Genomic DNA, 12,834 nt, shown 5'->3' on the forward strand with positions numbered 1-12,834 from the left:
TTATACAGTGGATATAAAAAGTCTACACACCCCTGTTAAAGGGTCACATTAAAGGTGGAAAAAGTTCTGACATGATTTATCTTTGTCTCATTCTTTAACGTCACAAGAACCTGGCACTTTAACAGGGGTGTGTAGACTTTTTATATCCACTTTACATACATGCATACATACATACATACATACATACATCAGCTATAACATTAGGACCACCTGCCTATTATTGTGCCAAAAACGAAAGCAAAGCAGGTGTGCTGTGTTATCTGCAGCAGATCCTTAAAGATCCTGTAAGTGGTGAAATGGGGCCTCCATGGATGCATCCTGGTGCCGTGTGTTCTCCAGGTAAGACATGCACCCAACCATCCACGTGATGTGAAAGAAACCATGATTCATCCGATCAGGCCACCTTCTTCCATTTCTCGGTGGTCCAGTTCTTATGCTCACGTGTCCATTGTAGAACTGTGTGTCTATCAGAACCAGCATTAACTCTTTCAGCAATTTGCGCTACAGTAGCTCATCTGTGGGATTTAACCACATCGGCCAATCTTCGTCCCCCCATGTGCATCAATGAGCCTTGGCCACCCATGACGCTGTCGCCAGTTCGCTTTTCCTTCCTTGGACCACTTTTGATAGGTACCCCACAAAAGCTGCAGTTTTGGAGATGCTTTGACCCAGTCGTCTAGCCATCACATTTTGGCCCTTGTCAAAGTCACTCCAATCCTTACACCTGCCCATCAACTTTGAGGACAAAATGTTCACTTGCTGCCTAATATATCCTACCCACTTAAAATGCCAATATTCATTGAAAAGTACTGTACTTATTATGCCCCTTATAATGCAGTAGTGCCATCCTTTCCTGAAGTGCATAAAACTGTGTAATATTTTTCTCATTAATGCAAACCAGTGCACAAATGCAGAGAGATTACAAACTACAAGGGAACGCTTCCTCAATTTCTTCCAGCTGGTTTCTTTACTCAACATATCCACTATGGAGTGGCCACGCTCTTAGGATACGCTATTTAAAAGCCACTGGGTAGAACAAACTTGCCAGGTGTTATTCCCAGTAGCTGAATAACTTGCTCCATATTACCTGTATATGACAAGGAAGATAAGTTCGGAAGGTAAGAATCTTTCAAAGTGAATGGTGGGTTTGGTGATACCATGGCTGTGGCCATTGGCAAGTATACATGAGCAAATGGGCCAAAAACATTAATTTAGGGCAACAAATTTCATTCCCTGCCCATTCGTTTTGGTCGAAAATTCGGGGCCATTTTTTATTCAGGAACACAATTTGTTGCTTGATGCCCGCATTCACTCTCTCATTCTCGTTCACTCACGCTCTCTTAATGTTTCCCTACTTTCTCTGCCAACTGCTTGTGCAACTTCTATCGTCTCCCTTCTCTTCTATCTTCTCCCTTCTCTTCCATCTTCAATCCTTAATCTTTTTTCTTGGTCCGCCTCTCTGTGGACATAACCCGGCGAGAAAATGGCAATGGTGTAGTAATGTCCTCCAATCATGGGAGAGGACATCACTGCAAGCACCGTAATTTTGCCCTCTGTGAACCGTGGGCAATATAGTGGTGACATCATCTTCCTGATCCTCCACTTCGACCACACTGGCCGTCATTTTGGACTCTGACTGCGCTTGCTGTTGTATCCTCTTCACCGATTGGAGGATCCAGGAGTACACAACCGCAGCGCCGCCATTTTGGCGGAATTTGCCACTGGGTTATGTCCGCATTGATACGGATGAAGAAAGAAGATGGCAGATCGAAGGGAGAAGATAAGAGGTGGAAGTGGTCGGCAGAGAAGGTAGGGAAACATTTAGAGAGCTTGAGAATGAGCGTGTGAGTAAATGTGGACTCATGAATTTCAGATGAAAATTCTGAGCTTTTTGTTTCGTCCACAATTTGGTAAACTTGCAATTTGTACGAATCCAAATGCAAAAGTCTATTGAAGAGTAAAGGGCAGACTTTATTGAAAGAGTAATGCAATAGACTTTATTTTAGCTTGCTATGAAACCATGTCATTTTATTTGTCATTTCTTATACATGAGCACTTGTGGAAATGGTCTCAATAGGGTGAAAATGCTGTCATATGGCCACCCTAAGGAAAGCTTCTTGTGGTCAGACAGTACATACACCAGCTTAGTATTGTCTGTAACAATGGCCCCTTTCATATGCGTTTGTCTCCTCCATTCTATCCTTGTGCCCGTTGTAGCACCAGGTTTAGTAGAAATACTGCTCCCTACATAGCGCTCAGCACATTGGCAGCCGCCTTGCATGACAAATCCACGTAGGTGGCTATAGTTAGTGGGAAAAGGGCCGCAGGGTGCCATCCGCATTGCCTCCCCTGGAAAGCTTTCCACAATGCTTAAGCTGCTGAACAGCCACTGAACGTTTGGTCCTTGCATTTTACTTCATGGTTCGTTAGACTACCCTTTGCTTCCAACTTGTCACTTCCTATTTTAATAAAACACAGAGGGCCGTGACGTAGGATGCAGTGGATAATCTTAAAAGCTGTTTGGCTCTGATTTTGGGGATGTAAATAAACTGAGTGTGCAAGGAATTTTATGCTTTCCTTTTGGATGTAATGAGAGGAAGAACTGTGAGATAAGTGTTGGAGTATCTGCTAAAAAGCATAAAATATAGGATCTTAAACCAGTTTATGTTACAATGACATAAAGACTTTTATTTGCAAAGGCCAGATTGTAAATGTTACTTAATTGTGGATTTGCGCTGTTTTTTTTTGTTTTTTGTTTTTGGGGTTTTTTTTTTTTTACATTTTGAAAGAGCCAAGTAGATTATGATTTTGTTCAAATTGCACTATATCCATATGTTAAAATGTATTTTAATTATTTCAATACTGTATGCATATTATATGGTAAGGGGCTGATGTTACATTTAAGGTGTATTAGCACTGATGTCACATTCACTATTCCCGAGCTTCCAGTGTGCATGTTGGGTGCTTGTCAGTGACATCATAACCCTACTTCCTGACTGTATGTGTGACACAGCAGCAAAGGTGGCACAAATCTTTTGACTTCCTCTCAGGAGTTTTAATGTCTCCTAACAGATATGTCGGCTACTGTGGAAATGCTTTGGATACCTGCATGCCCTCTCCTATTGTTGGAATACTTACCAAACTGTGTCTAGAGACATAATGTTAAACAAATATTTCCGTGTATCAGCCTGACAGTAACTGCCAGTAACGTCGGGCCTGATGATTAGCAAGTCTCGAAAAAGTAACGTTTCCTGGCGTTTAAGCAGAACACTGAACAATTCTACAGTATTACCCCTTAAAACTGTGCCTTATTCTTGATTTCTTTTTATGTTTACAAACTTTACAACCTACATTTTACGTGCCATCAACGTGAAATGCTTTCAAGTTCGTTAATCTGGATTCTGGATATTTTAGGACTTAATAAAAACCATATTCCAGTGGTTGGAGTTCTGGCTTGAAAGGCCTGTACCAAGAAGGTAAACGTGTGCGATCATCATTTAGTGTAATACTACCGAGGCGTTATATTGCAGATTCTTTGCAACCCTGCATCTCGTTAGTTATACGTTCATCTACTGGCCTGGAGTTCTGCATCGTATATAATGATGTGTTGATTTGGGAACTGCCACAATAGCCATAAAAAAAATCATACGGCATATTTAAGTGATCTAAACGACGTTTATTATTGCTAGGAGACTTGAGCTAAACTCAGAGCCCGACTTATTTGCCTCAAGGTCCCCACCATGATTCCATCTTTTGAGTCCCTAATGAAGAGCTTGTAATTTACGTTAGAATATGTTAATTTCCTTTTACAGACGTATCCAATGCTGTTTTATTTTTACTGCGTGTAATGAGCTCACACACAACTGCATGGTCCGCAATGTAAAGCGGTCCAGAATCCAGACATGTATGTAGTGTATGCATCGGGCACTGTTTACATAGGACTTATAATGTTTGATGCATCGACGGTGTGGAACGTTTCACTCAAATCACCAACTTCAGCGCATTATGAAGGGTTAAAATTGGCAGATTTCTGCTGTTAGACGGCTGATCGTAAATAGTACTTAGTTTACAGTTCAGTCCTTCTTCCAGCAGAAGCTTACTATGACTGTCCCTTTAAAACGCATAGTAAAGTCCGTAGAAACCGCAAACCGCTGCTTTAGTGAATAACCCCCTAAGATCGTATGTTTGCGGTATGCCGGGGGGGGGTAAGCTTCACAATTTATCAAGATTATAATCAAGACGCCCAACAAAACACAGCCAAGAAAAGCCTTGTGTGTTTTTAATAACCTTAGTTCTTTTAATTTGCAGTAAATTAAGTTGAAACTTGGCAAATTAACGCGACTTGCTGAAAAACTTGCTTAGTCAAGGTTGGGAATTTACGAGTACGACCGGTTTTCCTTTCGTATACAAGGGACCAGCTGGCCTGTGCTCATTTTAATTTATTTTTTATGTCCTTGGTCATTTTGTTTATAGCACTTTGGCATTTGCTTTATAAGTAAACTTAAAATGTGAATAAATGGAAATTCTATTTTTGAGTCTTTCCCCATTATGCATGTAATGCCCAGACTGACTTTGAATTTCATTAAAATTATGTGATAATGTGACAAGACCCTATACGTTTTAATAACCTAGTTTTGAAGCATCGTCACTCTGTCTGTGGTTTTATATCATTAATTGTCTAATATTATAGATTTTTCTTTCTTTTCTTTTCATATGCATGTCGATTAGCACCGCAGAACATATTGATTCAACCTTGCTCTTGGAATGGGGTGTGTGTGTGTGTGTGTGTGTGTGTGTGTATATGTGTATATATGTATATGTGTGTATATATATATGTGTGTGTGTGTGTGTGTGTGTGTGTGTGTGTATAATATATATATATTTAGTGAGCCATACCCTTGTTAATGAACTGTTGAGAAGTACAAAATCCTTTTGGTTTATGGCGGTCGGATGGCAGCACTGGAAATTTGTTGAACACCAATAGATCACTTTTAGTCCTCTTCACTTGAAAGTGTTTTGCCATTTTTTTGTTTTATTAATGTGTAAAGCATTTGTTTATTAAGTTGAGGAGGCCCAGTAATTAGAGTACGCTTTGGCCGTAATTGTGTTAAGAATGCATACCTTTTGCCTTTTTGATATGCTAATTGATTTTCTTGAAGTACAAATCCAAGCATTTCTTACTGTTGTGATGAATGCCTTGACAGGGGGTGATGGATGGGCTGGCCAGGGTGGCTTTGCCCTCCTGAAATCTTCTCTGAAATTTGCTGGCTGTTTGTAAATAGATTCCTTACCTTTAAGGGCAAATTGATGTCTTCTTCATTCTCTATGGAGGTATTAAATTATAAAGTCAGGATGTCGCATTACTCGTTAATGTTGGTTGTATCGAGATGGTAAACAAGGCTGTGTTCTGTGCAAATAATCAAGCGTGTGTACAAGGACACACAAGGTCTTACAGGACCCCCTTGTTTTTTTTTTTTTTTTTTTGTTTCTTCATCCCGGTTTTGGTAAAGCAACCCCCCTTATGTAAACCACTTTTTCTTTTTTTCTGTATGGTGTTGGCGTGTTTCTTTATATTTAAATTATATTTTAAATATTCAATTTTATGTTAAATATATATATATATATATATATATATATATATATATATATATATATATATATATATATATATATAAATAAATATACCCTGTGTATAATGAACACTCCTATATTAGGATTTCACCCAAAATGTGGCCACTGGTTGACCTTTTTTTGTGGTAGGTGTTCGCTTGTATAAGTCTAGATGGCCAAGTTATAAAACTCTGCTTTCACTGCTAAATGGCCCTGCGTGAATAGGTTTCTTTGAGTAGGTAACGGCCCCTCCGCGCTTTGTGTGTCGGTAAATTAGAGCCGTTTTATAGTTGGCCTGTAACATAATGATGATGGCTTCTTCATATGTCAGAATGAGTGTTTCTTTTCCATTCTCCTCCTTATTGCCTAGGGCTCATCAGCTCTTTAGGCTCCCAAACAGAGAATTTTATGGGCTAGTTCTAGCAATGGCATTCAGATGGAATTCTGCAGCCTTTTGTCTGGTGGGAATGAACTCTGTGTCCTCCTACCGAGTGTACGCTAACAGGAGCGCTCTGCAGGTAGTCAGGACAGTACGTGAGAGGATTAGCTGTGACCTGATACCCCGGTGTCTAATTAAACCAAAGTAACTATTTGGAGAGAAAATAGACCCTTGGCTAAGAGGAGTGCCTGCATTTGTGCTATGCGATGCTCAGGAGGATTGAGGGATTCGGGGTGAGTACAGGCTAACAATGTTTTTTTTTGTCTCTTTTACTCAATATCACATCTATTTTAAATTTTCCTTTGTATAGTTTATTGTTGACGAGTAGCCATGCTCGTCCATGACATTTTGATCGAGTGGAAGTGTGTGCGCTGCTAGTTAACTTGTATAAGCCCCTTATATTGGCAGATGAGTGAGCTTCTTTCAAAGGGTTAATAAGTGACTGTATTTTATGTGACAAAATGATTGTGCCGGGTTTGATCCAATGGACGTTGCATGAAGACACGCAATATTTTATATCCAAAGACACCGCCGTTCAAGTTAATATATTTTTTTCCTATTGAATAAATGACTGGAAAAATGTGTATGATTTATACATTTGGAGACGTTTTAAATGAACACATCTTGAATCCAAAGTTACATATTTATTAATATCGGCGGGTTGTTTCACCTTGTGAATTGCAACTAACTTATTTACCATACCGTTGTGCTATGTAATTTAGGACAATTGTCCTCAATGGACTTCCACTACATTTGCTGCCTCCCTGCAAAAGTGGGGTATAAACCACCATTGAGCTCTGATTTATTGGCTGCAATGAAAGAAGGCAACAGAAAAATGAGATGAAATCACGATAATAAATGTATGCAAAAATACATAAAAAGCAAAAAAAATAAAAAAATAGTTGCAATTAATGCTATTTTTGTTAATGTACAATTAAGGGGACCACCTTTTATAATATATAATTGAATTAAGGCTTCATTTATAGTTGCCTTTTTAACCCCGTACATGCCAAGAGCTATTTACGGTACACGTTACTGTGCATTTTTAATCCACATCTAATATACTGCCTGTTTTGCAAATAACCAGTCTTGTAGGTTCTAGTATGTTTGAAACGGCATTTTAACCTCTCGAGTGCCAGTGGGGCGCTTACTACTGTGCCATGCAAATGATCTGCTTGCTAGTTCCTGGATTATCTTGTCGAGAGATCTCCTATGTTTTATTCCTTTAAATGCATGTTAATTAACTGCTAAAAGAAGTTAGAACTTGTGTCTAGGAGACAAAACGTAGCTAAATCAGTTTGCGATCTGCTGTAATTGAAATAGCCCAACCCTAAGGGTTTGGCTAAAGGGCTTTGGATTTTTTTTTTTTTTTGAAGTGCAAATGTATTGATGAAGGATAAAACCCTTGTATTGTTTCGTAGTGATGGATCCTTTTTCCTGTCCAGATTTCTCTTTGCATATGATCTGGATTAGGTACGCTCTTTTGTTTTTGCTCAGCCAGGCAATGAAGAACTTGAAAAAAATGGGTGTATACTTTCTAATGTATGTAGTGGATCGCATTGTTTTTCAAAGTGACTAATTTAATTTGGTTTTATTTACACGTAGCCCAAATTAAGAACGCCATTAATAGAGCTGTCATTTCAAGGTCATGTGTCAATGTCGGCAGAAGCCAGCATATTTGACAGATTATACTTCCATGGGAAACATTGGGTTGCATGTATTCGGTCTGCGCTGTGTCAGGTCGTGCTGACACGGCTGTGCTTCACCAGTATTTCTGTTGTAAAACCTTGTCCTTTAATGAATTGGACTACGTCAGTATGACTGCGTATTACTTATTTAACTATATAATTCTGTCTTCTCTTTGATGGCCCTCTCAATCTTTTAACACAACATAATGTGTTAATGAAATCTATGTATAAATTGCCTTTTTTTAAATAATGTTACTGTTATGAAGATACTTGGCTTAAATGTAAGGGACTGTTGTACCCCATGGAAGCAGCATATCCTTTTTTGAAGGAAAAGGGGTTAAATAACTTAAAGGGGAGGAATTATCATATACATTTTGAAACTAGGAAGTTAGTTATTCTATTAGACTTTTTAGTTAATGCAATGGGGGGGGGATTTAAACATGCATGGGACTGGCTAATACGAGAAGCAGAACTGATTAAAACCTGAGTTTTTAATCAGAAAAAAAACTAGGTTATTATCTGCCGTCAAATTGTATGTCTCTACAACATTTGCTGGCGCTCTATGGATGTAATGTATGAATGTAATGTAATAGCCTTGAACTTGCAACAGGTGATCTGGCAATATTAGGGCGCCACCTAATGCTTCAAAACCACGCTATAATAATGTATGGCAGTGTTCGCAACTTCGCATAGTCCTTTCCTCTGTGGATCTTAGCAGAAATGGGTAAAACAGTGATTTAATGTTGCCTAAGAGAGCTTTAAAGTTTACAACAACATTGTGGTGGTAAAGCATTTGTTAGTTTTCTGTATAGGCATTTTACACGAGATACATTTAAATACATTTATTACCATAAGGTATTTGACACACTGTATAAATATCATGAAAAATTTGCGTATAGGTTACTTTATTGTATTTTCAAAAAAGGAGAAACACTATTTTTCAGTAAGCAGCCAGTAATTCTTACATGGGAATTCCACAATTCACTCCATCTTCATCTTCAAACTATAATGGCTTTTATGTCCCTTAGAAAACGAATGCATAATTACATAGTAAATAAGATTGAAAAAAAACCTAAGTCCATCAAGTTCAACCCTATCTACTTGATCCAAAACGAGGCAACCCCCCCACCTTAATTACGCTAATCCTAATTTGACTCCAAAAGACAATCGGATTTCTCCTTGGATCAAGAAGCTCTAAATATTAATGTTATTCTATTTTTAGCCCTGTATGTCACACCTTTCTATAAAATATCCAGACCCCTTTTGAAGGCATCTAATGTATTTGATAACACCACCTCCCTTGGCAGTGAATTCCATACTTTTATTGTCCTTACTGTAAAGAACCCCTCCCTTTGTTGTCTATGAAATCTCCGCTCTTCCAGTCTCAGAGGGTGACCTCTTTGTACATTTCTGTTAATGAACAGGTCACTGAAAAGCTCTCTATATTGGCCCTGCATATATTTATAAAATGTTGTAATTGGAGACAAAGTTCCCTAAAAGTTACCTATAGTAGTGCTCTTGGTTTTCTAAAAATATCCCTACTTCCTTTGATACCTTTTTTTTTTTTGTATAATGAAACACATGACTATCCCCAATAATGATGATAAAATTGTATTGTTCTCCAACTGACCTTACAAATGGCTTTTTTTGATCCATACAGAATACAAGCATAAATTGAGACTTCCCCCCTAGTATTACAACCAACCACTGTTTAACTAAATGTTCTGTACCAGCCTTTTCTCAAAATAATTAAGAAAAATGTCTTTCCTCTTACCCAGGTATGTCCCGTAGCATCTCCAATGCTAAATATTATAAAAGAAAAAGAAAAAAAAAGATTCAGAGGAATAAAGTGTGTATTTATTGTGATTCTATGGGTACCACTGGCAACTGAACAGGCTATCGTTTCAGTATCCATCACTAGTTACTGTAAGAAAGCACAATGCATTTTCACACTTGGTAATTTGTACCAGTTTGAGTGACTGGCAGCTCGATTTCCTAAATTTGACCAAGAGCCTCTAATGAAATTCAGTTTGTTTTGCTTTAACTTGGTATGGTTTTCCCAGTTAAGTTGACTTTCCTCTGGAAAGTGAGCTTGGAGAACAAAGGCTCTCTTTATCTGCCCTTGGTTTGTGGTGGCTTTTTTTGCCTTCCCCATTGTTTGGTTCCTGCCTTTGAAAGGTTTACGGTCACAGTGTCAGTCAGGATAGCCCCCGACTTAAGACTTCAGTTCCTGGAGATGTTATCTAGTGTTCACTCAGCACAGTATGCTCTGTCCCTAGAGCATCTGTCACTGCAGGCATTGTAAGATGGATGGCTCTCAAGTGAATTGCTGTTTCTGGAAGCAAATGGTGGAATAAGGAATGACCTGGTGATTGGAGGTAGAACCATTGAACAGACAACAAGGCAGTACTGTTAGAAATCAAGAGTAAGCAGTCCACTTGGAAAAAACAAAGATGGATCATGTGTCCTATTCTAATGTCCTGAGAGGCGAGAATATCACGTGTCTTCAGATCTAAGGTGGGCCTTCTACAGTGATCTTTGCTTTCTGGTATCAACGTACCGGTGTCTTTAAAATTCAGTGAGTCTTTCAATGTTTCTTTATTGTGTTTTATCCTAATAGAATGTGCTGTCATTTAACCATACATAATTTGTAAATGTGTTAATAGTTTTTACTAGTTAAATTTAGGGCTAAATGTTTAATTTTCACCATGAGAGCCATGGTAGAGTATACTGATCGTAAATGTAGGTGACTGCTGCATAACAAGGATTTCCTATGCCTAAACCAGCAGTTTGGCTCTTTTCTCTGTTATTGGGTTATATATATGAATAACTTTTATACAGAGTGAAGAAATGAGAAGTGATTTTCAATTCCAATAGAATGGAAAAATAAAATGTTTTCAATATTATATATTGTGTTCATGAGGAGTATAAAGAAGCTCTTAGCCTTTCACATACCTGATTAAGTCTATTGAAAGCATGCATATTAGCGCTTAGAATACAAGTAGGGTTATGTTTCTGGCTGTTTTAAATGGGATTTGTTTGCTTTTTATTATATTTTAATCACACTTAATCTTTGTGATATAAGCAGTGTATTGTTGTATTAACAGCTTTACTCATCACATATGTAGCATAAAGGGCCAGAGTAATTGCATTTCTTTTTTCTTTTGACAACTTAGGAAATTGGCATTGAAAATTAATCAAAGTCAAATGATCAGAAACTGGCAATGGTATAATAGCAGCGATAATAAGATGAATGACTAAGAGTGACAACAAAGGGGTCTGGCCGTTTAGGGAAATGTGGAGTCTGAATGTAGATCTGTGGCCCAGGGCCAAAGGTCTTTGTGTACTTTCATCTAATTATGCTGAAGGCTTAAGCCTCCGCTAGCAGGTGAAGTGTGTGGCACGTGCCAAGCGGAAAATGCACACAAAGGCTTGGGAACAATTTGCATTGGGTTACAAGAGAGTTCTCTCTCTCTGTGTTTTTAATCATTAAGATTCGTGTTGAGGCTTACAGCTTTTTCAGAAGCAATCTAGTTTGACCTTGCTGGCCATCTGTGATTCTGTGGTAGTCCTAATGGTGAAAGAATAGCTAGCCCACCCATATCACAGATTGAGTGATTTCAACATATGGAATTCTATCAGGCGATTTCATTAACCTTTTGGATTTAAAGCTATTCAGTGCCAAAAGGGGTAAGCAACGCTTCTGGAAAGTTATTCTTTTCAAACTTGAATGTTGGGCATTATGATTAGTACTATTTTTTTGTATGGTTTGTCATATTTTAACCCCTTAATAACAAAGCCTGTACATGTACGGGCTCAAAATGCATTGTTTTCAATGGGTTTAGGGACCGCCCATTGTCCTTAAGGGGTTAAACTCTTGTGTAGGCTCATTTAAATAAGAGCATTACCTACCTTTTGTGTCTATTAGTTCAAATTGTTATGTGATGAGCTATTGTGCCCTGTTAGCCTAAATCAATAAATCAAAATGCATTTAAATTTGGAATACACAAGTTTACTGCTTAAACAGCAAGAAGAGTTCCTCTGCGTGCTCAAATTAGGCAGTAGCAGCATTTTTGTTACCCCATTTAATTCAATTGATGCTTTGGGGTCTTTTTTTAACTCATCTCTCACATTCAATCCCTTTCCAGATCCTGCTCCTTACAAAACCCCATAACATCTCCCACCCAAGAAGCCACAAAAACCCTTGTTCGTTCTGGTAGGCTTAAGTAAAAATTATTCTCCTAGCATGCACTAAGCGGAAGTCGGTCGCACATGACTGCTGTTGCTAAACTAATTTGGCTTTCCTTTGGGAAATCCTCTGCTGGCTCGTATTTACTGTAATAATTCAATGTAAAATCCTTATCCTTAACATACAAAGCCCTTCATAAAATTGCTTCCCTGTACATTTCTGCCCTCAAAACAAAATTCTCCCCCTGCTCGATCCCTGCCCGTGGACTGAAGTTATCATCCTCCCATGTCACCTATACCTTTGCAGTCCTGCACCTCATCCCCTCTAGATTGTAAGCTTGCGAGCAGGGCCCTTTTAACCTAGTATATTGGTTCGTCTTTGCCGGTTCTTGTTTTGACGCGCTACTTGAACGTATGTACTGATTTCTTTCCTCCATTGGTGGTCTAGTAGAGGGTTGCACCTGCGTTCTCCATTTCAGCTGTACTGTGCTCGGCCTTGGCGTGCTGAGCTCCATGACGCAATGTCGTATCCACACGCTGGGCTCCAAAAGGCAGTCAGCGGTGTGAGCGAGATGGAGAATGCAGGCCTGGGCCTTATGAAGACGCCTTGTTCTCCTTTCCCTTTCACTGGTTTTGTTGGAGGGAAATATTTAATCTTCATAACCGCTTCTAGGCACGGTGCTCCATTTACACATCATGTTGCCCCCTGATCACACCAAAGAAGATACTTTTTTTGTATTAAATGCATAAAAACGTATAGTCGTAATGTTACCGATACATGATGTTGAGCGATCACGATGTCTGATCTGCTTGGATATCAATGGGTGCTGGACTGACCTTTTAAAATTTACATAAAATTCAATGTTGGAATTCTAGAAACTACCAGTTGGCACTTTTTGTCTGAGATGG

This window comes from Spea bombifrons, chromosome 5 (assembly GCF_027358695.1).
Source record: "Spea bombifrons isolate aSpeBom1 chromosome 5, aSpeBom1.2.pri, whole genome shotgun sequence".
Taxonomy (NCBI): Eukaryota; Metazoa; Chordata; class Amphibia; order Anura; family Pelobatidae; genus Spea; species Spea bombifrons.